The sequence below is a fragment of the Rousettus aegyptiacus genome, unplaced genomic scaffold (assembly GCF_014176215.1).
Source record: "Rousettus aegyptiacus isolate mRouAeg1 unplaced genomic scaffold, mRouAeg1.p scaffold_m13_p_15, whole genome shotgun sequence".
Classification (NCBI taxonomy): domain Eukaryota; kingdom Metazoa; phylum Chordata; class Mammalia; order Chiroptera; family Pteropodidae; genus Rousettus; species Rousettus aegyptiacus.
In genome coordinates, this window is record NW_023416290.1 from 8,357,004 (window position 1) to 8,381,885 (window position 24,882).

General features: G+C 41.4%; 1 protein-coding gene across 8 annotated transcripts in view; it reads left to right on the forward strand.

Moving 5' to 3' along the window:
* Positions 1–5,957: 5,957 nt before the first annotated feature.
* NCOA2 (nuclear receptor coactivator 2) overlaps positions 5,958–24,882 on the forward strand; it is a 245,448-nt gene continuing 226,523 nt past the window's right edge. For 2 of the 8 annotated variants that reach the window (XM_016152955.2, XM_036232800.1), the window contains exon 1: positions 6,638–6,746. The gene's annotated coding sequence lies outside the window, so the exon portion shown is untranslated. Of the gene's footprint in view, positions 5,987–6,219; positions 6,423–6,485; positions 6,747–6,969; positions 7,110–24,882 lie in introns of those variants that run through there. The other 6 variants (XM_016152949.2, XM_016152948.2, XM_036232798.1 and 3 more) reach the window with 6 other exon arrangements.

Here is a 24,882-nt window from a genome sequence, read left to right on the forward strand (position 1 = left end):
ATATATATTTATATAAATATATATATATGCACACACACACACACCTATTGCTGTGCTATTATTTGTATGTATACTAAAACTAAATAAACTTTATTGGTATCTGTACCTACTTGTGCCATGTAAGGTCATATTTTAAGAAGCCATTGTGCTAAGTAAGATCTGTGTAGGATATGAAGAAATCTAAACTGTGATCCCTGTCTTCAAGGAGCTTGCAGTCTAGTTAGTGAGACGTTGGTAAATGCATACAACAATAACTCTTTTTAAAATTGAAGTATAATCTACACTAGTCAGATAAATATATTGAATAAGCTGTATATAAAATGTTTCGTGAAATGAATGTAGCCTCCACTCAGATTAGAAATAGAATATGAATATTCTCAGCATCCCCGAATCTCCCTCATGTGTCCTCCCAAGCACCAAATACCCCCAAAAGATAACAACTGTCCTGGTATGAATCATCATAGGTTAGTTTTGCCCAGCTTTGACCTTCACGTAAATAACATCACACAGTAGTATCCTTATGTATCTGGCTCTTTTTGCTCAAGATTATTTTTATGTAAGTTATCCACGTTATTGCATGGAGCTGTAGTTTGTTCATTTTTATTTCAATATAGTATTTCTTTGAGCTAAAACACTAATTATTCTTTTATTGAGGAGCTCTATTGGTTATATACTTAGGAGTGGAATTATTGGATCATAAAGCAGACACGCTCAGCTTTAATGGATATTGCCAAATGGCCTTTCAATTTACATTTCCAGTTGTCATTTTCTAATTGTTCCTAATATATAGAAACACAATTGAGTTTTTTATATTAACCTTCCATTCCAGAGACCTTCTTTAATTCTAACAGTTTGATGATTCTTTGGGAATTCTACATAAATGTTCGTGCTATCTGCAAATAATGACAATTTTATTTCTTCCTTTGCAATACTTACACTATTTTTTTTTCTCTTATTGTATCAGCTAGAACCTCCTGTACAATGTTGAATACACATGGTAATGGTGGACATACTATTCCCAATTTTCTTTCTCAATCTCAGAAGTTGTAAATGTTTCCTCACTGAGTATGACTGATGTTTGTTATAGGCTTTTTGTATGTAAACGTCATATTGGGGAACTTCTCTCCTATTTCATTTTTTAAAAATTCCTACTGTACTTTGTTCAGGTATAATTTATAAATAGCAAAACAAAAGAATCCTAAGGGTACAATTCAATACGTTTTGCTGAATAATTGTCAAAATGTGACCATCACCGAGCTCAATATTCTCTTAGGTAAATACTCGGAAGTAGATCTGTTGGGTCCTATGGTAAGTTTATGCTTAACTTTATGATGAAGGCCACACAGCTTTCCGGAGTGGTTGTGTAGTCCTGCCAGCAATGAATGAGAGTTCCAATTGCTGCACATTCTCATCAATACTGGGTGTTGTCAGCCTTTATAGTTTTAGTGACTCTACTGGTAACTTTTGTAGTTTTAATTTGCATTAGTTCCCTCATGACTAATGAGTCTGAGCATCTTTTCATATGTTTATTGGCCATTCGTATACCTTTGTAGTTTCTTTACAGGTCTTTTGTCCATTTTGTTGCTGGGTCATCTTTTTCATTATTAATTTGAAGGTGTTCTTTACTTTTGCTCGATACAGGTATTTTGCCTGTTACGTGTATTGCAAATATGTTCTCCCAATCTGTGAACTGACTTTTCACTTCCTTAGTGGCATTTCTTGGTAAGTTTATCATTTTAATAAAGTCCAATCTATTATTTATTTTTCTTTTCTGGTTAGTGTCTTTCATGTCATGTTAAAAAAGTCTTTGCCTACCTCAAAGTTGTAAAAGTATTTATTATTCCATGTTTCCTTCTAGGAGAATTGTAGTTTCAGTTTTAACATGTAAGTCTATGATCCATCTCTAATTCATTCTTGTGTATGATGTCAATACTCATTCTGTCCATACTGATATCTAGTTGTTCTAGATATAAAGTCTTGACAGGACTTTCTCCATTGAATTTGACAATTGTAAAAAATCAACTGACTGTACATTTAGGGGTCTATTTCTATATTCTCTATTCTGTTCCACTGATCTATTTGTTTGTTCTAAAACCAATATCTCACTGTCTTATTGTAGCTCAATAATTATTGTAGCTCAATAGTCAATAGTGAATATTGAAATCAGTAGTTTAAGTTGTCCAACCTGTTCTTCAAGTTTGTCTCTGGCTATTCTAAATAGTATGTATTTTCATTTAAATTCTATAATTAGCATTTCAATTTTTACTAAAAAGGCCTACTGGAATTTTAATTGGGATTCAAATGAATCTCTAGATCAATTTGGGAAGATCAAAGCTACAGATCAATATTTTTAAGAGCTAATGTCTTAAAAATATTGAGTCTATCCAGTTCTTTTAATTAGGCCTTTGTGACTTTCTTTTGGCAATGTTTTTAGTTTTCAGTGTAGAGATCTTGAACATCTTTTGTTAAATATATTCCTAAATATTTGATTTTTTTTATGCTCTTGTGACATTTAAAAAATTTCATTTTCCAATTGTTTTTCTGCTAATACATAAAAATACAATCGATTTGTGTGTAGACCTCATATTCTATAGTCTTACATTCATTTTAATAGTTTATAGATTCTTTTAAATTTTATATGTATACGATCACATCATCAGTGAATAAAGATGGCTTTACTTAATTTCTTTTCATTTTCTTGCCTTACTACACTGGCTAGGATTTGCAGAGAGGCTCAATAACTTGCCTAATTCACACAGTAAGAGCTCAGATTGAAACTCATCGTCTGATGATCCTAGAACACCCTGGATTGGATGAGGGTGTAAAGTATTAGTTGCTCATATTGCTTAAGAAGATATGGCTAGAAAAAAGAGTCATATTGAAAAGGGTCTTGAATATAAGATAAAGCATTTGAATTATATTTTGTAGGCAATGAAAAATTAAGTGTTTTCAAGTGGGAAAGTAATAGAAAACTATAAATATGAATCTTGTGACAGTGTATGGGATGGTGTGAAGGGAACCCCTCATTCATTTATTCATTCATTTCACAATTACTTATTGAGCATGCATTATGTTCTAGGAATTGTATGGAGGAAATAAAAATACGTTGCTTAGAGTAGTAGAGATATTTACTGATGGAAGAAAGAATCTTAGCACAATCTATTATCCATATTACAAAGGCAGCTAGCTCTATGATCTTGCGTAAATTAAGTTCTCTGAACCTTAGTTTTCTCACATGTAAAATGGGAATCACAATGCATATAATGCTTACTTGGATTAAAAATAAAAACATATGTAATATGTTTGACCTATATTAGACACTTTAATGGTAGCTATAATATTTAAGGGGTTTGGAGGGCAAACAGTAAGAATGAAAGAGTCAAACAGTTGTTTTATTCAACAACCGAATTGTCAAACAAATGTTTTAACTGATGCCCCTCCAATGATTTTTAATAAACTATAGGTTTTTACTTTTGCAGTTTGAGAGTGCACTAAAATAGCAATAACTGTGTATGCACAGATCCAATCAACATAATATTCTTTTATATCTGTATAAAGAGCTTGATAGTTAACAAAGTACATTTATTAACATTTTATTTGAGTCATATAAGTTATGTAGATGAGGAAATTGAAATATTTATCTAAGGTCACATAGTAAGTAGCAAAGTCCAGTTCGTGTTTATTTTCTTATCTTTTACAGCATTTTTTACCATACGGTGTTACATCTCATTATATCATGTTGCATACTGGCAGTATTAATAACACAAAATAGTATTAAATCTTCCATTTTTGTGTATTTTCATGTATGAAGAAAGTGGGTAGCTTGAAACTGAATAGAGAAGAGAAGGCAGACAAGATAGATTTTCTTGCCCTATAGTATCCATACTGTTCTGAATTTTTCTTAGGTATATTGTTAAATACATAAATTATCATTTTTCTTTACAACTTTAGGTTGCATTCATGATTCTGCTAATGCTTATTCCTGGGTTGTCTCCTTGCCTCATCTATCTACCATCTGTCAAGTTTCTGCCTCTACTAATTTTCAATAATTTCCTTCCCCTTTATGATCCGAACCCACATGTTCCCCTTACTGGGTTGTCTTCTGTCAGCAATATACCCAGTTCCTATATCTTCATTTTCTTTTTTCTTTGGTTACATCATTAAGTCAACTTATTTACTGCCTTTTCTTCATTTTCATTTTACATTTTTGTAGTGATAATTCACTAATAATGTTAGTTAGTTTTCATAAAGAATTATTCTGAGGTCTCGCAGAAATCTAACTTCTTTCAAAATACTGAAAATATTCTTATGGACATGTTTTATGAGCAAGGTATTAGAGGGTGAGATGGGGAAGGTGATTGTTTACCGATTCAGTGAAACAATAAACATTACGTGTGACCTTGTGAGGAGCTCTAGCATGTACAAAGAAGAATAAGACATGGTCCTGGGTAGTTTACTATCTAGTGAAAGACAAATATATAAACAACTGCAGTACAAGACAGAATGTTGTTATAACAATAGCATTAAGTACTGAGGGGGCCCAGAGACTGTACAAGAGAACAGAAGTTACATGATTCCTAAAGGTTTGAGGCAATTGAGTAGCAGCTGGACATGGAACTCATTATGCTATGCTGTCAGATGTTTTTGTTTGTTTTATTTTTGTAGAAACAGTCGTGTATCTTAAGTATGTAGTAAGTTTTATTGGGTAATATGGAAATGCAATGGGGAGTCATTTATTTGCACAGATATCATGGGTGGTTTTTGAAAGTGTGAAATCTGTTGCAGAGGACTGATGGACTCTGGATTTCTGCCAAAAAGGGAGAGAGAGAAAGTAAGGAGAATCTTTTCTTGATCACAACTCAGAGTTGGGGGTGAGGACAGGAAAGAAAATAAGAGTTCAGACCTCAGGTGACTACTACCTGACGGTAGGAATACAATGAACTAGTATTAGTGGAAGAAGACAGGCCATAAAAACCCTCATTTCCTGTTTCTTCTCCCAGTTTTTTTTTTTTTTTTCCAGAGCTCTGTGTTTTCAGGGAACATAATTCTGTTGCGCTAGGTAATTAAAATAATCTTTAAAAATTTACTAAGTTAATACATGGTCAATGCAAACATTTCAAACCCTATAGTTAAGTGTACAAAATAAGACTGGAAGTACCCCATTACACACCCACTCATACTCCTCAGTGCTAACACCTCGTTGTAGCTCTTCAAGCATTTTCTATATACACACTCAAGTATTTTTTTCCTAAATAAAATTGGTGGTTTCCTCACAAATTTGAGGTTGCAGACACCATTAAAAGCGTGGGCTTTGGAGCCCACCAGAACTGGGCTCAAATCCTCCCCAGCTTCCTGGCTGTATGACCCTAGGCAAATTACTTCTTCAAGCTTCATTTTTTTTTTTTTTATGAAGGCTAAAAATGGTAATTATTCCATAAGTCTTGATGATCAAAATCTAGCGTGTATAAATCATTTAGCACAGTGTAAGTGTTCAATACACACGACTATTTTCTATGGCAAGTAACATTTCTTGTTATAAGACTAAAAATAAGAAAACTTGTTAAATAAATGTTGCTCATTTTTCCAACTAATTACATCTACGTTGGCAAGCACTTGCTTTTTCAAAGCACAAAATTGATTTGCGTAAATGAGGGTTCGCCTCTAATTTCCGTGCTACTCTCCTGCGTCCCCCCAACATCACTTTCTGATGGTCTAGAAAGTGGACTTCCCAAAGTGGACTTCATTCCTGTGATTCATGTCGTGACAAGAATGCTCAACTAGGTTAGGTTTTACATTGTGCACTTTTGCTTTATCATGCAATCGCTGAGTGGCACCCCTTTAAGCTCCTCTCCCGCAGTCGCGCCCCCTCCATCCCCTGTTGAGACAGGGCTGCAACAGGAGATGCCTGTCCTCGTAGGAGCCGAAGGAGACTGGATGGACCAGGGGCGCCTCCAGGGCGCACAGCAGCGGACGCCGGGCTCGTGAGGTGCGCCCGAGGGGTGCGGGCTGCTGGCAGAGGGGCCCAGCTGGGGCGCGGGCGCGGGGCTCCTGCCGGGCGAACCTGGCGCTTGGCGCGCTGCGATCTCGTCCGGGGGCATCTTCCCCGCCGTCTGCAGCCCCCAGGTCCCTTCCCTCCACTCGGCAGCCCCGGCCTGTCCCATCCGCTCGCTTTCTTTTTTGGCACTGCCCTTTGCCCTCCCATGGAGTCATCTGTTTACTCTCCCTTCACTTCCAGTCACCCCTAGGTCACCCTCCCTCCACCACAGTCACCCATTTTGTCCCCTTTCCCCTCACTCTTCACCTCTTCCCGGGTCGCCTTCCCAGAGGACTCTGCCGACGGAGATGCTGCGGACCCCGCGGCTAGGGTCTGCTCGCCGGAGAACCCTCGGTCCACCTTCGCCCCCTCCCCGGGGGTGCAGGAGGCAAGTTTCCGCCCCGTCCCCTCCCCAGTGACAAGACTTGGCGGCGGCCACCGTCAGGGAGGCGGAGGGAGGGACGGCCTGGCTCCCGAGCCCCCTCCCCTGCTCCCGAGCTCGCGCGGTCTGTGTCTCTCTCCGCAAGTGCGGAGACGCGGAGGAGGAGGAGGAGGAGGAGGAGGGAGTTGGGGGAGGATCTCCATTGAAATAAACAACCAGGCAGCAGTTATTAACACGGGAACATGGCGGCCGCAGCCTCAGCCGCGGCTTCGGCGGCGAAGGTCAGCGCCGACGGCAGCCGGCACCTGACGGCGTGAGCGACCCGAGCCGGTAACCGCGCCTTCTCCGGGGGCCGCGAGGGCGGGCGCGGGGCGGGCGGCGGGCAGGGGGCGTCGCCTGCCCACCCCCGGCCGCGGCTGCCCTTCCTGCGCGGCGCCGGGCAGAGCGGGGCGCCGGCCGGAGGGCTGTTGTGTGTGCGGGGACGGCTGCCGGAGTGCGGAGAGCGCGAGTTGCATCCCGGAGGCGCCGCGGCGCCGGGGAGTTGGGGCTTGGGGGTGGGGAGGGCGGGAAGCGGCGGGGAGACGCGGAGTCCCTGGGAGAGAAAGGAGGCGCTCCAGCGCCGTGCGAGAGCCGGGGAGACGAGTCCCGGAGCGCGAGGCGGGCGGAGGCTGCAGCCCGCGGCGCCGGCGAGAGGTGAGCGCCGAGGCGCGGCGGGGAGGCCGGGGGCGCGGGCGCGGCCCCCGCCGGGGAGCGAGGCGCTGGCCGCGCAGCCGGGCGCGGGGTCGCCGGGGAGCGAGGCTCTTGCCCCCGCGGGGGCCGCGAGGCTGAGCCGGGAAGGTGAATCCCGAGAAGGTGCATTCTTTAATGGAAACGCGGAGCGACTGCAGCGGAGGGTGGGAGCCGGGCGAGGGGAGGCAGGACTCGGGAAGTGCTGGGGGTGTGTGTGAAGGTGAAGCGCGATGTCAGGGGCGGCCGGCGGGGTGAGATGCTGGGCGGAGGGGCGCCGCGGCCCGGCGGGCGGGCCGGGCCCGTGTCAGCGCCGGGGGCGGGGGGCGAGGGGCGCTGCGCGCCGCGGGCGGACGGGAAGGAGCCGCGGCGGGCGGGGCGCTCGGCCCGAGCTGGCCCGGCCGCGGTGGGGGCGGGGAGCCGGGGGCCGGACCGCGGCGGCGCCGAGCTGGGCTCGCCCCTGACTTAACTTTCTGGGTGCGGGCATGTGTGCCGGAGGCGCGCTGGGGCCGGGGCTGGGGGCGGGAGGCGGTCCGGGAGGTTCCGGGTTGGCTCGCCAGCGCCCCCTTTTCTCCCCCCTCCTCCCCGCCCCTGAAGGGACAGGCCCTCCGGGCCCCAGGCGGGAAGCGGGAGGGGTCCGCTGGGCCGGCTCGCGACGGTCACGCCCCGGGCCCGGGGACACTTTTCTCTTGGGCCCTTGGGGGCTGCTGGGGGAGGGGAGCAGGGTCATCTCTGCGTGCTGGAGCTCCCTGCCCCCGGCCCCTCCAGGGAGTCCCAGAGGCGTCTCTTCCGAGATCGGGGGTGGGTCGCTCCCTGGTTAGATGGTCCCTCCCTCTTCCCCCTCCCCCTAGTGGTTTCCGGGGCCTGCGGGACCGAGGGGCGGGAATCGGGGACCCGAGCCCCTTGCACCAGCTCGGAGCCGGATCGGGCCTAACGCCTCTGGGTCTGTCACTGGAAGGGGAAACTTTCCCAAACCGGGGACTGAGCCTGAACACCCTCCTTCGCCACCTCGTCCTCTAATCCCACTCCCACTCCGCCTCCTCCAACGCCTTCCCCTCCCACCGACCCGAATCTCACTGCGTGTGACTGATGGGTCTGTGAGCCAATCGGAGGTGGGGAGCTGACCTGCCGGGTGTGGGTAAGCCAATCGTGAGGACCGGAGGAAGGAAGGGGGCGGGGTTTCTTCCGGACCAGTTGCAGCGGAGTTGCACGCGGGCGGGGGAGTCATGGAGACGCCAGGAGCTATCCACTCTGGTCCATCCTTAGTCACCCGCTTCTTGATCTGTAGGGTAGTGTCATTTACAGGAGCTCTGAGCCAAGGAGACACGTAGAAGTACAGGAGATACTGTTATTTCTCGGGTACCACAGGAGACGTCTTAGACACGATGAGGTCTAAAGCCACTTATGATGTGGCAGTAACTCCAAGGCCCGTTTCTAAAATGGCATATATTGTAGTAATCGTGTCCTGGACCTCAGCGTCGAGTTTACGTACTAAGGATCATAGGAGTTATCTGTTTACCTCTACCTAAGTTTCCCTCAGCTACTTCAGCTTGAGGACAATGACATTTGAAAGGGTACTCAGAAAATGAATAGCCTTACGTCAGTTGATTATTGGGGACTGTAAAGTATCATTGTTTGTAATGGCTTCACTGGTTCCTTGTTTAATTAGACCGCCAATTCCCAAAGTGCACTTGAAAGTTCAGCATTTGGAGATGACATTAAAAAAAAAAGTTGAGGTTTTATGGTATGCATTTCTTTCTATTTTTTTTTTTTTACTTGAGTAAACAAAATGAAATTAGGAACCAAAGCATCTCTGTTTGAAACATAAAGCGTTGGTATTTAAGGAGCAAAACTAGTCAAAGAATATTTGTCTACAGAAAAGAAGTCTGAGTGAAATGTAGTTTGCCACATTACTCCCACACAAAAGATTCTTAAAAATAAATTATTTTAGTTTTTTCTTAAACACTGCTGAATTGTATGCGTGTGAGTACTTTTCTGGTTTATGCAGGGTTAGGAGACATCTTTGGTGATTTTGAGCTGTTGGTTGCGTTCAGTCTATTGACTTTCTCAACTCTTGACTTTTAAGAATCGGGAAGGTAGGTCTTTGGTTTTCTATAAAGATCACAGGTTGCTCTGCTAGAATAGCCGTCTTTTAAAAAGACAGCAGCTGCTACACTGCTGTGTGTGTGTGTATGTGTATGCTCCTGTTCTTTGTTGGTGAGGTTCGTGTACATTGACAGCAGCAAGGCTGCTTTTTCCAACTGGAATTTGCAGAATCTTTGGGAGTCCAAAGAATGAATAGTTAAGTGGAGAACGAATCCGTTCATTTTGTGATAAGTATCCCATGAATTTAACTAATCTTGGGGAGGTTTTTTTTTTTTTTTTTTTTTGAGGAATTTTGTATAAATGATCTTTATCTTTTCTATACTGGTTTCTCAAGCTTTCATTAATACTGGGTTGCTAAGAAAGACTTGAAGGAGACTGTAGTTTTAGGGGACAAGTACCACACCCTGCAAATGTGTTCTGTTGTAATCTACCATTTTCAAATTTATAACTTGCGTTTCCGATTCAGTATAATTTTGAGTGTTCATTTATAGAAAAATTAATTGCTTTTTTGCTGTAGCCCTTCAGGTGTTATCTTAGTGATAGAATAATAAAAACTATGAAAATAAAACAAACAGCTGCCATAAGTAGGGAGTATGATAAATTAAATGGCATTCAAAATTTGTCAACATTCAAACCTCTCTGTCATTAGTTAATGTAGTTACTGATGGCCACCCGGAATTGTGCCCTACTCTCTTTTTTGTATGCTTGAGAGCAGCACATTATTTTACTTCATTATCTACAACAATATTTAAAAATGTTCTCTGATTCCTGGTGGCAGAGAGTAGCAAGTCTCCTAATGCCTGGCTAGGGGGGAAAAAAAACCTCTCAAGCATATGGAGACATCTAGAAAAAGATGTGCATCGTCAGCTGTGATTCCATTGTGTGCTCTCAGGCTGGATCGGAGCTTTCTTCCTCTGGGAATTCCAGTCTTAACAGAGGAGTTCTCTGACTTTTAGATGTCAGGATACTAAAGCAGAGGGTAGAAAAAAGCTCGCCAATTATGAATTTAATATTTTTTAGATAGTTTGGCTCTGATTTTAACCCTTCATTGGTTAAATAGAATTTATGTGAGTTTTGCTCAGTGTTAGGGAGCGTTTTCCTGGAAATGTAAAAGGTAAGGATCAGAGGGGGACTTGGGCCGTGGTGTGAGGGTGCATAAAGGGGTAATTAATGCTCCTTGGTTGGCTTTATCTGTAGGTATATCATATTAAAGCTCTCCAAGCTTCAGAATCAAGGACCTGTGAGCAGTGCTTTCATTACACATCCAATATTTAAGGATTCAGTACCTTAGCTGTTTCAAATCATATCAGGTTAAAATGTGACCCATAAGTTGACAGCTTGGATTTCTTAGAAAAAATTGTGCTGTGTCGAGTTTATAAGTGATTCTTTTATGTAGTCCTTAGAATGTTGGGTAGCAAAAGAAAGGAGAGTCTCTTTAACAATTTTTATAGATTAGTTTTCTGAAATGCACAGTGTCCTTATTTGATATTTTGACCATTATTATGTTATGGTCGAAATTATATTTAAAAGCATAATTAATGCTTAGCTATTTTTATGGCAGAACTGCTACTTAAGAAATCACTAGCTTTTCAATATTTTGTGTTTATAGTTTTGTTTGGTAATTATGTTATTACATGCTCTGTCAATTTTAAATTAAGGGACTAGGAGGGAGAAAATAAGTCACTGCTTTAAGGTATTGGTCTTTTATTACAGGGAATCATAAAACCAGCAGCAAATCAGCATCTTTTCCCCTAATGAAACAGATTATATTTACATACCAATAATGAAAACTATTTAAGGGCAAACAGAATGAAAACCAGTTTTTTAAATACTCTTTCATATCTCAAGCTAATTTTACCTCTGCCTTGTTTGCTAAACAAGAAAGATGTTCTTAATGTTTATGTTTATTTCCTTTTTTGTTTGTTTGTTTTAAAGGCTCGTAGATAGGTTTATGAATTCCAAAGCATAGAAAGAATATTGCGTCTTATTATTCTTTAAAGTCTATTAAAAGTAATATCTGGAAAAGCTGTTAAATACAATTTTATAAAGTACAGACCCTCAATTCAGAGGGTATAAAGAAAATACATCCTTTATGGATTCTAGATGCTAATTTCTAAACAGAAGTGAGAGTGTGACTTTTGCAGATATTTTAGAAGCTGTCCCTTTCTACCTAAGTCAATTGGTAGGTATAGTTTCCCTAGCTGTTGTAAAAACTGAGGCAAAACTAATTATGAAAAGGAGTGGAACTCTGAAAAGTAAACTTGCGCTATGAAGGTAACAGAAATTAAGAGACTCTTTAGTCTACAGGTAGATCATAATACTCTTGGTTTTTAGGGCAAAGATTTTATATGTTTACCCTATGAAATGTTCATCAATGACCACATTTCTGGCTTCCAGTGGCTGTGATGACACAATGTGTGGAAATATTGATTCTAGGACAATTTTAAGTTGGTTCCCTAGTTGGAAATTTCTAGAGGAGAATTAAAGAAGCGGAGGACCTATGGCAGTATTTTATTTAGCAACTTTTGAGGCTTCGGGGCATAGACTCTTAATATTAAGAAAGAAAAAAAGCTGCTTGTAGGAAGGAAATTACCAGCAAGTAGTTAAAGGTTCTGAAAGAAAAAATAATTTTTACTCTGGGATCAGTTGACAGATACATGGAGAATGGGTTAGCAGATTCATTCTGGCAGAATTTATGCCTTATAGGCAGCCAATCATGAACGCTGAAGAGTTCCTGAGGGCCAACTTAAATCTCTTTTTGGGCTTTTTAGATCTTGTCCTTGCATTGTTGCCTTATCTAACCATTGTTTCATTCATTTGTTCAGTTACTGGGTATTCGAGTGTGCCAGCTTTGGCACTTTACCCTGATCTATCAACTGGTGGTCCTTGGTTCCAACTCAACACCAATAGGAATCCCCAATTTGAGGTGCAATGAAGAAGGAAACTTCATTCAGTGCAAACAGCTCAATAGTTATAGTTTACTCCTGAGGCAGCATGACTGTGAGGTGGCCCTGCTCTGGCAAGAATTATTTGCTGTTTCAGCTCTTGCAGCGGAAACACTGTCAATTGACTTAGGTAGAAAGGGACAGTAAACTCTCCTAGGCAGGAAGGGGAGCTGACTTATATAGCGAGAAGGCCCCACCCTTGGTCCCTGATTGGTCCATTCTCATGCAAATGAGGACTCCAAATCAGTTGTAGTTTGATTTGTCCAAAAATCACTGTCTTGATTGGTCAGGATGCAGCCACTCTGATTGGTCCATGAAGGTGCTGATGGGGCTTTAGTTGAGCAGCTTGGATTAGATGGGGAAAGCCTCAGTCTTCTTGGGTGAAATACAATTCCAGGAACTCTTTTCTGTAGGGTTGGCTCAGATGACAGGAACACAGTATGGGTAGGCAGTTTAGTGCAAGCTTCTCCCTGAAGTGTGGCTTATATGAGAGGCCTCTGTTTCAAAATGGCTGCTAGGCTCTGTTTTTTTTTTTTTTTTTTTTTTTTAAATTCAAGCCACCAGGAGTCTGTCTTAGTGGCTTTCTTCTTTCTTGGGGTCCACACAAACCATTACAAGTCCAGTGATTAAAGGGGGGTACATAGAGTGGGTGATTTCTTTTTCTTTTTAATTGTCGGGAGAAGGCGGAAAGGGACATGGTGGCCTTAATATTCAATTTGCTTTGATACTAAAGATTTGTTCTTTTGTGTGTGTTTTATGTAATTTTAATTATATAATGTTAGAAAATTCTGCTTTGATTTGGGTTTGGGTTTTTTTCTTCCTGAAAATAGGATTATAATGTTTATAATAAGAAACGTTACTAAATATTCTCTTGACTGATTAGCTTATGAGTTAAATATGTTTCCTTTAACAAAGGTATGAATATTTATAATTAGTTTTCTGTTTTATTTCCTTTGAAATCATGTGTGGTCAGGATGGTGATCTTTAGTTGGTTGAAGGTGACAGTGCAAAACATCAGGGACTTTCCAATTCTGTGGATTATCTGCGCATTGTTGCTTAAGGGTGATGTATTCTGGGCCTTTCCGGTCTAGATGTGTAAAGGATGGAAAACTCCCTCGCACAGCCTTTCACAGGTGTTTCGTTATGGTTGTCCATTATTTAGATGTAACTCATTCTTGTTCTTGACTAAAATGCCTATATTGGGAGAGTAACAACGATAACAGTATAAATGATAACAGTATCACTGAGTCCCAGCAAGTTGTTACAGTAGTTCCAACTTATCCATTTTTGCTTTAGACAGTTTCAGCTACCCATGGTCAACCTCAGTCTGAAAATATTAAATGGAAAATTCTAGAAATAAACAATTTAGTTTTAAATTGTGTGCCTTTCTCAGTAGCATGATGAAATCTCACAATGTCCCACACCATCCCATTCTGTCCCACTCGGTACGTTACTCGTCTCATTTTCCAGCGTCTAGATGCTGGTCAGTCACTTAGTTGCCATCTAGGTTATCAGATTGACTATTGTGGTATTGCAGGGCTTGTGTTCAAGTCACCCTTATTTTACTTAATAATGGCCCCAAATAGCAAGAGTAGTGATGCTGGCAATTTGGATATGCCAAAGAAAAGCCATCAAGTACTTTCTTTAAGTGAAAAGGTGAAAGTTCTCTACTTAATAAGAAAAAAAAGTTGTATGCTGAGGTTGCTAAGATCTATATGCTAAGAACAAATCTATATGTGAAATTGCCTAATTTATAAGTTAAACCGTATCATAGGTACATATATGTAGGGAAAAACTAGTGTATGCTGGGTTCGGGCCTACCTGTGGGTTCAGGCATCCACTGGGGGTCTTGGGACATATGCCCCACAGATGGGCGGGGGACTACTGTATAGGCTTTTTGAGTTGTGTTCCATTCTTTCATTTTTGTCACAACCTTGTAAAATAGAAGTTATCCCCTTTTTTCAGAAAAAGATGAAGCTCAGAGTATTAAGTCATTGTGCCTAGGGGCAAAACTTTTGGGGAAAAATTAACCTCAAGAAATCATAAATATCAAAGGGAATGGTGAGTCTGAGCATGTCTTCCCTTTAGGAATCTGATAAGTAAATGTTTGCAGGCCTTTACAAGGCTCTCAGCCTAGTTTAGTTGTTTAACCCATAAAAAAGGATGAATAGATTTGAATAGTTCCAGTCCTGTAAATCCCATCAGCAGGTATGTATGTCCTTATAAACTCTGCCTCAAGGTAGGCCTTCTACATGGACGGATGTTACTTATCTTAAGACCTACACTGGTAAGTCTCTGGCTGTTTTAGGTCCAGTGTTTAACAATTCTTAAATGGCAGGATTCTTTCTTGTCTTTTAGTTCTCACAAAACAAGAACTGTCATGGGTGAAGTAAAGACGGGTAACATTTATCGAGTGCTTACTATAGACCTGGTGCAGGATCGAAACTCTGAGACGTTTCTCACCGTGACGTGATGGCGATCTCATTCTTCTTTCACCGTTCAGGAAGTGGAGGCACAGAGCTGTCAGATAACTTGCCAGAGGTCACACAGCCAGACTATTGGAGAGGAATTTGAACCCAGGCGAACGTGGTCTCTCAGCCCTGCCCCCTTAGCTTGTGTTCTTGTTAGCTGCATGGCTCCACTTCCCTTCAGCGAAGTGTGGATGCGTCTTCGCCCGTGCTTTGTGGAGATAGCACAGCAGTTCTCCACTAGGAAAGGAAAAATGGGTAGGAGTGTATTTTGAAAAAGCCTATTCAGGTTGCCTATTGTTTCTTACAATAAAAAGCTCGGAAAATAAGCTCAAGAAAACTTGATTGGGGGGTGGGGTAGGCAAAAAATAGATTGAGAGGGCACTGTAAGGGCTATAGGTTTGGAAAGGATGGAACACTGATATGGATATTTGGTTTCGTATGTCTTTAAAATATATTTAATTCTAGTGTATTTAATTTTAAGGTGGTGATTGTGCGATGCATGTTTTGCAGATTTTTTGCAGTCTATGTGGCATGGATGACGCGGTGTTGAGATCCTGTAGTCCAGAAGAAGGCTGATAATATATTCAGTCATCTGACTTGTGCTCTGCTATTTGTGGAATTCTGTCTGCTCAATTGTTTGCAGGGAGCGAGGAGAGCTTTCAGGGAACTCTTTCACCTTCGGCACGTGTGGGATCAGCGTATCCTGCTTTTAGCGTTCCAGCTGCCGAGGGCTGAAGACCTGTTGTCACAGATGAAAATGTAATGCATGATCTTTTCTGTCGCTCGTTTAGTGTGTCCATGCGAAATGTGATCCCTCGTCTCCAAGGCCGGACTCGCAGAGTGTGAGTGAGTTCTGGAAGTTCCTGTTGGTGCAGACTGGTCTCTGCCCGTGACGTCCCCGTGTAAATGAGGATTGTCGTTTCTGGCAGATCATTTCTGCTTATATAGTCAGCTCACAGTGCAAACATGAAATGACTTCCCTTGCCTCAGGTGTTACAGTAGCATTCGTAAGAATATTTAATATTAAGTTAGGTAAAAATTTCTAATTCCATTGTTAATATGTTTAATAATGAAAAGCTTTCAGTTACTGTCAACATGTAAATTAAAAAATTGCATTGCATATCTTAGAGGAACCTATGTCTTTATTGGAGTCATTTCTTGGTATCAATAGAGTCAGACTAAATGGAAAATTTAGATAGTTATATGGATAAAAATGTTTTTTAAAGACATTTTAAATGTGTTTCAATGTATATTTTAAAAGTAGAATTATTCATAAATATGTTTATTAGGTTATCACCTCTGGTTATTGTGGACACATAGGTACAGATTCTTTCACATATATTTTTAGATTTCTAAATAAGGAATATAGCTATTCTTTATTAAAAATCTGAGCATCAAGGGTATATGACTTTCTACAAATTTAACATAATAGTATTTCTTGAAATTGTGGGAGCTGGTTTTGATAGTTACGGAGGCAGACGGTGGGGCTTTTGGGGGTGCTGAGGCGATTCTGCTGTGCTCTACCTGTGCCCTTGTGGCCGCGGCCTGTCGTGGATGCCTCGTTGGGTGTCCTGTGTATTGAGACCAAGTCCAGCGTGGTCTGAGTCTTTTGCAGATCTTTGTCCCCTGCCTCCTCTAACCTTCTTTGACTTTCCCAGTTTTTTTCTTAAATTTGGAGATAAAAGATGGGTGTAGAAAAGGCAACACAATCAAGATCGTGGGAAAGTCTTTAATGATCGTTAAGGATTTCACGTATGATGGCGATCTGTGGTTTTCCTCTCCACCAGATTTGCTCTGCCAACAGCCCTTAGAGAAGCTGGTTGTCTGTTAAGTAAGCCGTTAGGGTGAAAGCAGACGACTTAGCGCAGACATAGCACAGGTGTCGGCAGACTTGTTGCAAGTTAGTTGCCTGCTGGACAGACGGGGTGCTGAGCCTCTTGTCTGATGGGACTGGGTGTTACATTCCCTGGCTTTCATGTGTATTCTCTCTCCCCGGTTTCGGGATGTCATCACAGGCTCCAGTGTCAGATGTCCTGAAAGTGTTCATTAGCGTCAAATGGTCGAAATGGTATAAGATAGAAACATTAAGATGAGTTAAGATTGGTGAAAATCGTGACCAAATTCGTAAAGCCTTAGGAATGCCTGCCTCTGGAGTTTTTGGTAATGTATCATGGTATTTTAAATTTCCGTAATTCTATTTTGAGAATTATTTTGTGTGTAGGGTTCTTGTTGCTGTTTTAGGTAATACTGGTATTTTGATTCCTTAAGGTTTTTCTGTAGAAGTATGATATAAAAATGTTTATTGTGTTAAAAGATGTCATTTTACTCTAGCACCACCAGAGTCTTTGCTAAATAAACAAATAGTAAGTATAAATAATGGAGCCTAGTGAAGCAAATGGAATTACGTAAAGATCTTTCGTTTTGTATTCCCTTTCATTTTAAGCAAGAGGTGTATATAATTAATTAAGAATTATATTAATGAATAAAAGACTTAAGCTATTAGATATAACATGAGAAAATGACTTGCTATTCATTGTGAACTGAACATGTTAACAGTGACATTTGACAGTGACAAAAGTCAACAAAATGCCAGGACATAGCAGGACAGTAGAAAGCCAGACCGGAGCATTATCCTTCTCCGGTAAAGGACACTCACGTAATAACAGCGCATTCTCATCGTCGTTGGTGATCTCAGTGTAGTGGTGGATACACTCACTCGGGAAACGGCATTCATTCAGGAGGAAGGAGCCAGGAGATGACGGGAAGCCCAGGTTTTGGCTCTGGGCCTCAGAGGCTTGGGCAGCAAGGGGCTGGCCCCGGGCACATGGATTTGGCCCTGCATGCGGGCCATGGGGCGAGCTGAGACTCCCGCGGGTGTCACAGATTCACTAGGAGAGGGCCCCAGCTGCTCTTCTCACTGTCACTGTCACTGTCACTGGAGGCAGCCACGACCCCCTGGTGGAGAAGGAAGGGGAGAGGGGTCTGGAGAGAGCCTGTAGTAGATAGTGCACGGGGCGAGTCCCAGTGGATTGAGGTCCCAAGATGTCCGCTTGCACCCCAGTGGCCTGCGTCAGGGTTGCCTGCCACGGCTCTCGCGTATGTAGTCTTCTGATCTGCGTCCTTAATTCTGGGACAGGACACGGGTGCTGATGGCCTGACCCCTCGGGGCACCCCTGAGCCCCACAGCCCTTCACCCCATGCTCTGTGTTCCCATACTGAACACGTGGGGGATTTCCTTCCCCTTTTCCAGTGGGAAGTGAGGGGACTCTTCTACCCAAGAACGCATGACAACCAAGGAAGGCGAGGGAGGGCCTTCTGGGCTTGTGCTTTTCGGGGACTGAGCCCCCGCCTCGCCTGGCTTGGCCGTGAAGGACGTGGGTGGCCTTCTCGCTGAGCGGCACTGCAAACCCTTCTCCATTCCCTCCTTGAGCACATTCCAGGTGGGCTTCAGGTGTCTCCAGCGGCTCCAGCCCAGTTTTTCTGGGCCTGCCTCATTTTTTTCATAGATGTTTACTCTCTTAGAGAAAGGGATTAATTGAGTGTATAATGGGGTGGGGGGGGCAGGCATCAGAAAGAAACTGGAGGTGGCCTCGAGTTGTTGTGTTGAATCTAGGCTAAGGAGGTTGGGACTCTGCAGAAGGAAAGTATCTTCGCAGAGGAATTAGCCTTGACTTAAACCTCTAGGAACAAAGGTATGTACAGAATAAATCCAGGGGAACAGGCACATGTAAAGGTTTTTGAGGATGTACTGCTCGTTTATCAGCTTTATCAAACCGAGCAGTCACCTTAGAGTCCTTGTGACTCTGAGTGGATTTGACTACTTATACAGACGTTTTGGGAAAGATTTAGATAAATATATGGAGCATTAGTTCATAACATGTTAGTAAAGAAAATTAGAATTTTTGATATACATGTTTTGGAGTTTAATATGGAGAAAAACCATGAACTAAAACACCGGCATTAAAATTCCATCTGTCTTTTGTGTTCTATAAATAAGTCTAAAGTGATGATGTGCATTGGCTTATTGTCTGACTAAAACAGGTATAATAAGAAATTGTACCTGCTTTCTTATTGGTTTGCTAAAATTGGGGTAAATGGTAAGGATGATATATATATATATATATATAATTTCTGTCATTCATTTTCCTCCCCTCAAACAGTATACAGAACAGCTTGAACACTTTCTTTTTTAAAATATATTTTGGACTGATGGAAGAAAGTCTCCTTCCGTACTCTTAAGTCATTAATAGACTGATATTCCCTAAATATCCCTTTTATAATAATACAGTTCCCCACTCACTACCAGACGACATTCCCAAACACGAACTAGTTTCGTCACAAACCCATTTTTCCCTGGTTCAGCTCTTTACCCAAGCCGTGTGCCTCAGTCTGTTCTTCCCGGCTTCCCGGCAACATGTGTGGCTTCACGTGCTCTTTGATTTGCCTCGAGAAAACTGATGTTATTCTAAATTTAGGAAGCAGTCATTCGAAATAAAAACGATTTGGGAGTTTATTTTACTGATCTCAGTTAATAGCAACATATATAATCAATCAAAACAGAGATGGAGTCTAACTATTCAAAGGTTGCTAGTAGTAAGTTGCTTGTTACATTGATCACGCATTTTACAAAAATACATATGGAAGGCCACTTAACCTTCAAATCAGAAACAGTAAAATCTTAAATTTTTGACTCTGCACCTTCAGTAAAACTGAACATTTTTTTTATACCCAGACTTATTAAATTTTCCCCTGCAGAATATTTTGACACTGTGGTGAGAAGAGAGATTAATAATCTCAGTTTATAGTGGAAAAAGGAGAAAAAAGGTAAAGAAAACCTTGGGGAAATTAGGTAGTTCTGGAAAAGTAATAAAGCAAAACCAAATACAAAGAAAGTATGCCAGGGTTGGCACTTAAATACTTCCTTTGAAGAAATGATAAAAAAAAAAAAGAGAGAACAGAACTGTCGCTTTGAAGGGCTGATGTCTCACTAGGTAAAGTAATGAAATTCTACAGCTATTCAAAGAGTAAAGCCCTTACAGTCCACACATTAGTGTATATCTGTCGTGACACCTATAAAAAATATTCTCAGTCTTCTCCCTAAATTTCTTCTCAGACAGTAATTCTTATTTCGTGGGGTCACTATTATTTGTGGAATGCGTCAGAAGGCTCTTCATCTGCCATCTACTAACGTTCTGTCACCAAGCAATTATGTATTAAGGAGTAGAAACCGTCTACAACTCAGGTAGAAAGGCAGGGGGCGCTTTGTGAGACGCAGGGTCCGGTACCCCTGTTCCTTAGCTCCCATGATGCTTCAGTAACGCGGAAGGGCGCGTGGCTGCACGACGCGGCGGTGCTACGGCTGCTTTGTCTTTCTCTTCCTGTCTGTGTGTATCGGATGGACTGTTTGAAAGTAAGTTACTGATGACCCTTTATCCATAAAGTGCTGTTTTAAAACAAAGTCTGTGTCTTACATAACCACACACAGTACAACTAGTAAACCTCGGAAAGCTTATATCAAATATCAACCCTCTGTTTTAGTTTTCTCAGTTGTCCCCAAAATGTCTGTCATAGCTTTGGTTTTCAAACCAGGATCTAATCATATTCACTCATTGCATTTGGTTTTATAGATTCTTTTAATATGAAACAGACCTAGTTTTTGTTTTTTGTTTTCTTTAGGCATTGACTTAAAAAAAATGCTTATTGTTTTTAATTAAATTTTTAAGTTGTGGTAAAATTCATTTGAAATTTATAGTCGTAACCGTTTTTGAGTGTAGAGGCCAGTAGTGTTAAGTGCATTCATACTGTCGTGCAAGCAACCTTTTCAGTGTTCAGACTTCAGTTCCTTCAGAATTGTTAGGAAATTAAGTTGTTCAATACGTTAATAAATTTGATCAGGGCTAAAGAAAATTATAACCTTTGAGAACTTATTGCTTGCGATATTGGCATTTTAGGGCATTTTCATGACACATGCTCCTTCTGAAGTCTCTTTTAGAGCTGCCCTTAGAGGTATTTCCTACAGGTATACCGTAAGCGGATACCCCAAAAGCTGCTGTGAGGGACGCAGATTTAGAGGTCATGCCTGCCTATGAGGATGTCAGAGTTTCGTTCTGCTGGAAATCACCAGACTTCTGTCTTAGGCACAGGAGGGGTGTTGAGATGTTAATTTTGTAGCCCACCCTGCTAAATAGAAAACTTTTATTCAAACACTTCTTTGGAGTAACATTATAGAGACAAAAAGTTCCTTCAGTTTTTTGGAGTATGGTAGCTGAGTTTCTTGAATACTTGACTATACTTTCACTTCGAATTTGAAGGTTTCTATTTCTTTTTTCTTTTTCTTTGCAGCGTCTCCATTTGTTCACCTTTCTGATTTTCCTACTCCCAAATGATTTCTAGTTTCTGTAGTTCCTTTTTAATCTCCTCTTGTCTTTCCTACTTTAGAACCTTATTAAAGTATAGAAGAGCCCTATCTTCCCTCATGAATCACAATGGATATCTGGAGTTCATTCTCACTTTGAGAAATGGAGTATAAAGGTAAATCATTCACAGGTGTGCAGTGTACACTGACGAGGTTAGTCTCACCTACCTAATCCAGTGGAAAAGTAGCAGTTAGATTCTTAATATAGATCTAAGATCCTCAGTGTAAGAGTCACCGGTGGAAAAGACAACTAGCTCTCAAAGAAAACAAGAAATAACATAAGAATTTTAATAACCCCAGAGTAAGTCTCAGCTTGAAACTTTTCATCTTTAGAGGGGAAAAAAAAAGACAAAAACTGAGGCTGTCTTCTTTTAAAGTAGTATTCTTGGAGGTGGAACCTTGTTAGGCTAATAACCATGAATCATACTCTGAACTTTACTGGGTGGGACAGAGATGTGGCCACCCCGCAACAGGAAAAGAACAAAACAGAATGCAACATGCCCCTCAGGAAGAATGCAGATATTATTGTTAATATTTAAACTGGGAAATCATACACTTAGGAAATAGATAAGAGACATCAAGAATGTCAAACAAAGTGGGACTGTACTTAGGCCTTTTAACAAATCTGGACAATTTTAAGATAATTAGAATTTAAAATAAAATGACTCAGAAGTCTCATTTTCTGTTTTTGTTTTTTTTGCAAAACCTTCCCTGAAATGTCTTACAGGCATTCTAGTTGATAACCTCCTTGTTCTTGTCATTCTGTACATAGTGCACTGATTTTTAAAAAATGCTGGCATGTATTGGAGAGGGTTGGACAGATGCATCGTGGTTGCTTTCTAAGTGGTTTTGTGCTGTGTCCCAAACGGATATGGTAACAGGTCGGGTCAGTGGGGAGGAAGGTGCTTCAAGGTTCTGAAATGTAACCAAGACAGGGAGGGACATTGAAGAGAGGTGGTGGGGTTGAGGGGCAACAAAAATAATGTAAGGAAAGTGATATTATCGTGAAACAGTGACTGTATAAAACCTTCAGAAAACGAGGTCTGGTGGATCTCATTTCTCTGTTTCTGGTATTTATTCCTTTGAGCACCTCAAACACTAAATTAGATATTTAGAAAAATGATTCAAATGTTCTAAATGATTTGAAATGTGCTTAAATATGCTTAAAACTCACTGAGATCTGTGCGCTCTTTTCAGATATTGATCTGTCTGTCCCTAAGTAACCGTGGACCACGCACCAGGGAGCAAGTAGCCTCTAGGTTTTCCGTTTCCCATCTCTCCGCTGGTTGCTTTTTGTGTCTGTGTGGTGTTTCCAAAGTAAAAGATATTTTTTAATAACAGTGTCTTCATTCCGATTTTCTACACTTCATCTGCTGTGGATTTGGAAACCAGATAACCAGGTTTGTTTATTGTTTATTCAGCAAAAACCTAATGAGTGCTTCCTATGTACCAGTCATTAGGAACACAAAGATCGAAAAAGAAATGATCCCTATCCTGGAAGATCGCACAGTTTAAGGATGAAAAGAGACATGTGGACAAGTAATTACAGTACAGCATATGCATTAGAATAGAAAATTATATGGAGAGGGCTAGACAGATATTTTATAGGAGCAAACAGTTCATTTTGTGAGGTGAGGAAAGGCTTCGTGGCAACTGTAGTGTTTGATTTGAGCCTCAAAGGCTGATTGAGATTTTGTCAGAGAAGAGAGGGCATTCTGGAGACATGTGGATAGGATGGAGATAGAAAATATTTGTGTGTTATTTTTTCTTATATGTACTTCTAATAAGATTTACATGAGAATCAGAGATTCTTATCTGTAAAGCTAGGGCACAGAATTTGGAATATTTGTTTTAAAATGTTCAGAAAGAAGTTTTTTATTTTTTGTCTTTTCATTTCTCGCTGTGTTCTGCATTAGGGAGTTCCATTTACTGTTGCTGCATAATATACCACCTGAAACTTGGTGGCATTGTGCTCACAAATGTGGATCAGGATTGGAAAATGTGTGTCTTGTGTGTTGGACTCAGCTAGGAAAACTCAAAGCCAGTACCACGTCAGCTGCTCAGAGTCAACTGAAGCCTTGCTCACTTACATGCCTGGCTTTCGACGTGGGCCGTTGGCTGGGTTATAGGCTAGACGACCTACAGGTGGCCTCTTTGTGTACCTGCTTGGGCTTCCTCACAGCATGACAGTCGGGGTTCAGAGAGTGAGAGTTCCAAGGAAGTGGTGTCTGCTTTTATGACTTAACCACGGATGTCACATAGGATCACGTAGGCCTTAGTCACAAGCCTCCCAAATGCAGATTCAGAGCATTGACCGGGAACAGGGATCCCAGCTTTCGCTGGGAAGGATGCAACAGTTGAGCTAGTAGACGAGCACATGGGCTGGGAGGTTGTGGTCATCAGGTCGATGGAACCAACAACCATCGCAGGCTAAGTTACAGAAAGATGAAGCGTTACTGTCCTTTCCTTTAAAATAAGAGGAGAGGAAGGAGTTATTATTTCTGAGACAGATGAAGGGATTCAATATGAGATAGAATGAGCAGAGGTTCTTTACTCCCGCAGTAGGCACCGTTCTTAAACTGTAGCTAATGGGCTTTTAGTTGGACATTAAGAAGAACTTTCTGGTAAAAATTTATAGGCTTTTTTTTTTTTTTTTTAAACTAAAGTAAATTTGTACGATTTAAAAGTTTAGTAATGATTAAGTATATATTGCCTGTGGGTTGGGCCTGTCACTTTGAACAAGTGATTTAATGTTTCTGAGTCCCAATTTCCATTTTTGTTGAATGGGGATTATAATACTTGTTTGCCTCACAGAGCACTGAGGATCAAATAGATTTTATTATTAATGAAGCCAGAATGAGTTAGATGATTTTAAAGAAATCTTCTGGTTAAGGATGTTTCTCACTAAGAAGGATTGCATTACATTAGTTAATCTTTCTAAAATGTGTCTAAATTCTAAATTTTTTTTTTTTTTGCAAATAAAGAAAAATGTGGCCTCTTTCTATTATTTTTCTTTTCTATTCATGTATTTACTGTGCGATTAAATGATAATGACATAATTTTTGGACTGTTTGTTTTACCAGAAACATTTCTAGGGAATTATCCCTGTAAGCCACTCACGACATGGGTAATAATTAACACAGTCTCCTCTGGAAGATGGAATGGCGCCGCGTCAGCAGGTCATGGTATCGATGAGGCAGCTTTTTGTTAGAAGGTGCGGCTTGTCACGTGCTGGGAGCGTGGATGGCAGAATCTTTATTTAAGTCCGTAGCCCAAACTTCAGAGTGCAGGAATTGTCTACTTTGCTTATAAAAATGGAAAGTCCACTATTTCTTTGAGTTTTAGAAGAGTGTGGGTGGGTTTTTGCTTTTTTAAAGATTCTTCAAGTGACTCTGATAGATACGGTGGGGAGCTAGGCTTGAAGGTCCCCTGGTCCAGGTGCTGAGTAGAGGCCAGGGCATGGGACCCTCCATCCCACTCGGAGTGCCAGTCATCTGAGAAGTAGAGGGTTGGGGACCAGCAGCGTGGAGATGACCAGGCAAGACGATCCATCATCTTTCTGCGTGCACCATTTGAGCTCACTCTAACGTATTCATAAACTCGGTAGCAGAAAGATAAGAAAACCGTACGCCGAAGTAACTGATGACATTTTACGTGCTACTAGCCACGGACTTGTCTATGGAGAAGGCCTTTCAATGTTAAGGATGAAATGAAAGTAAAATCTTTCAAGATCTTGTCATTAGTTTTTCTTCCTAGTCACTGTTATAAAATGATGTCACTGAAGGGCGGAAAGGTTGTAAAAT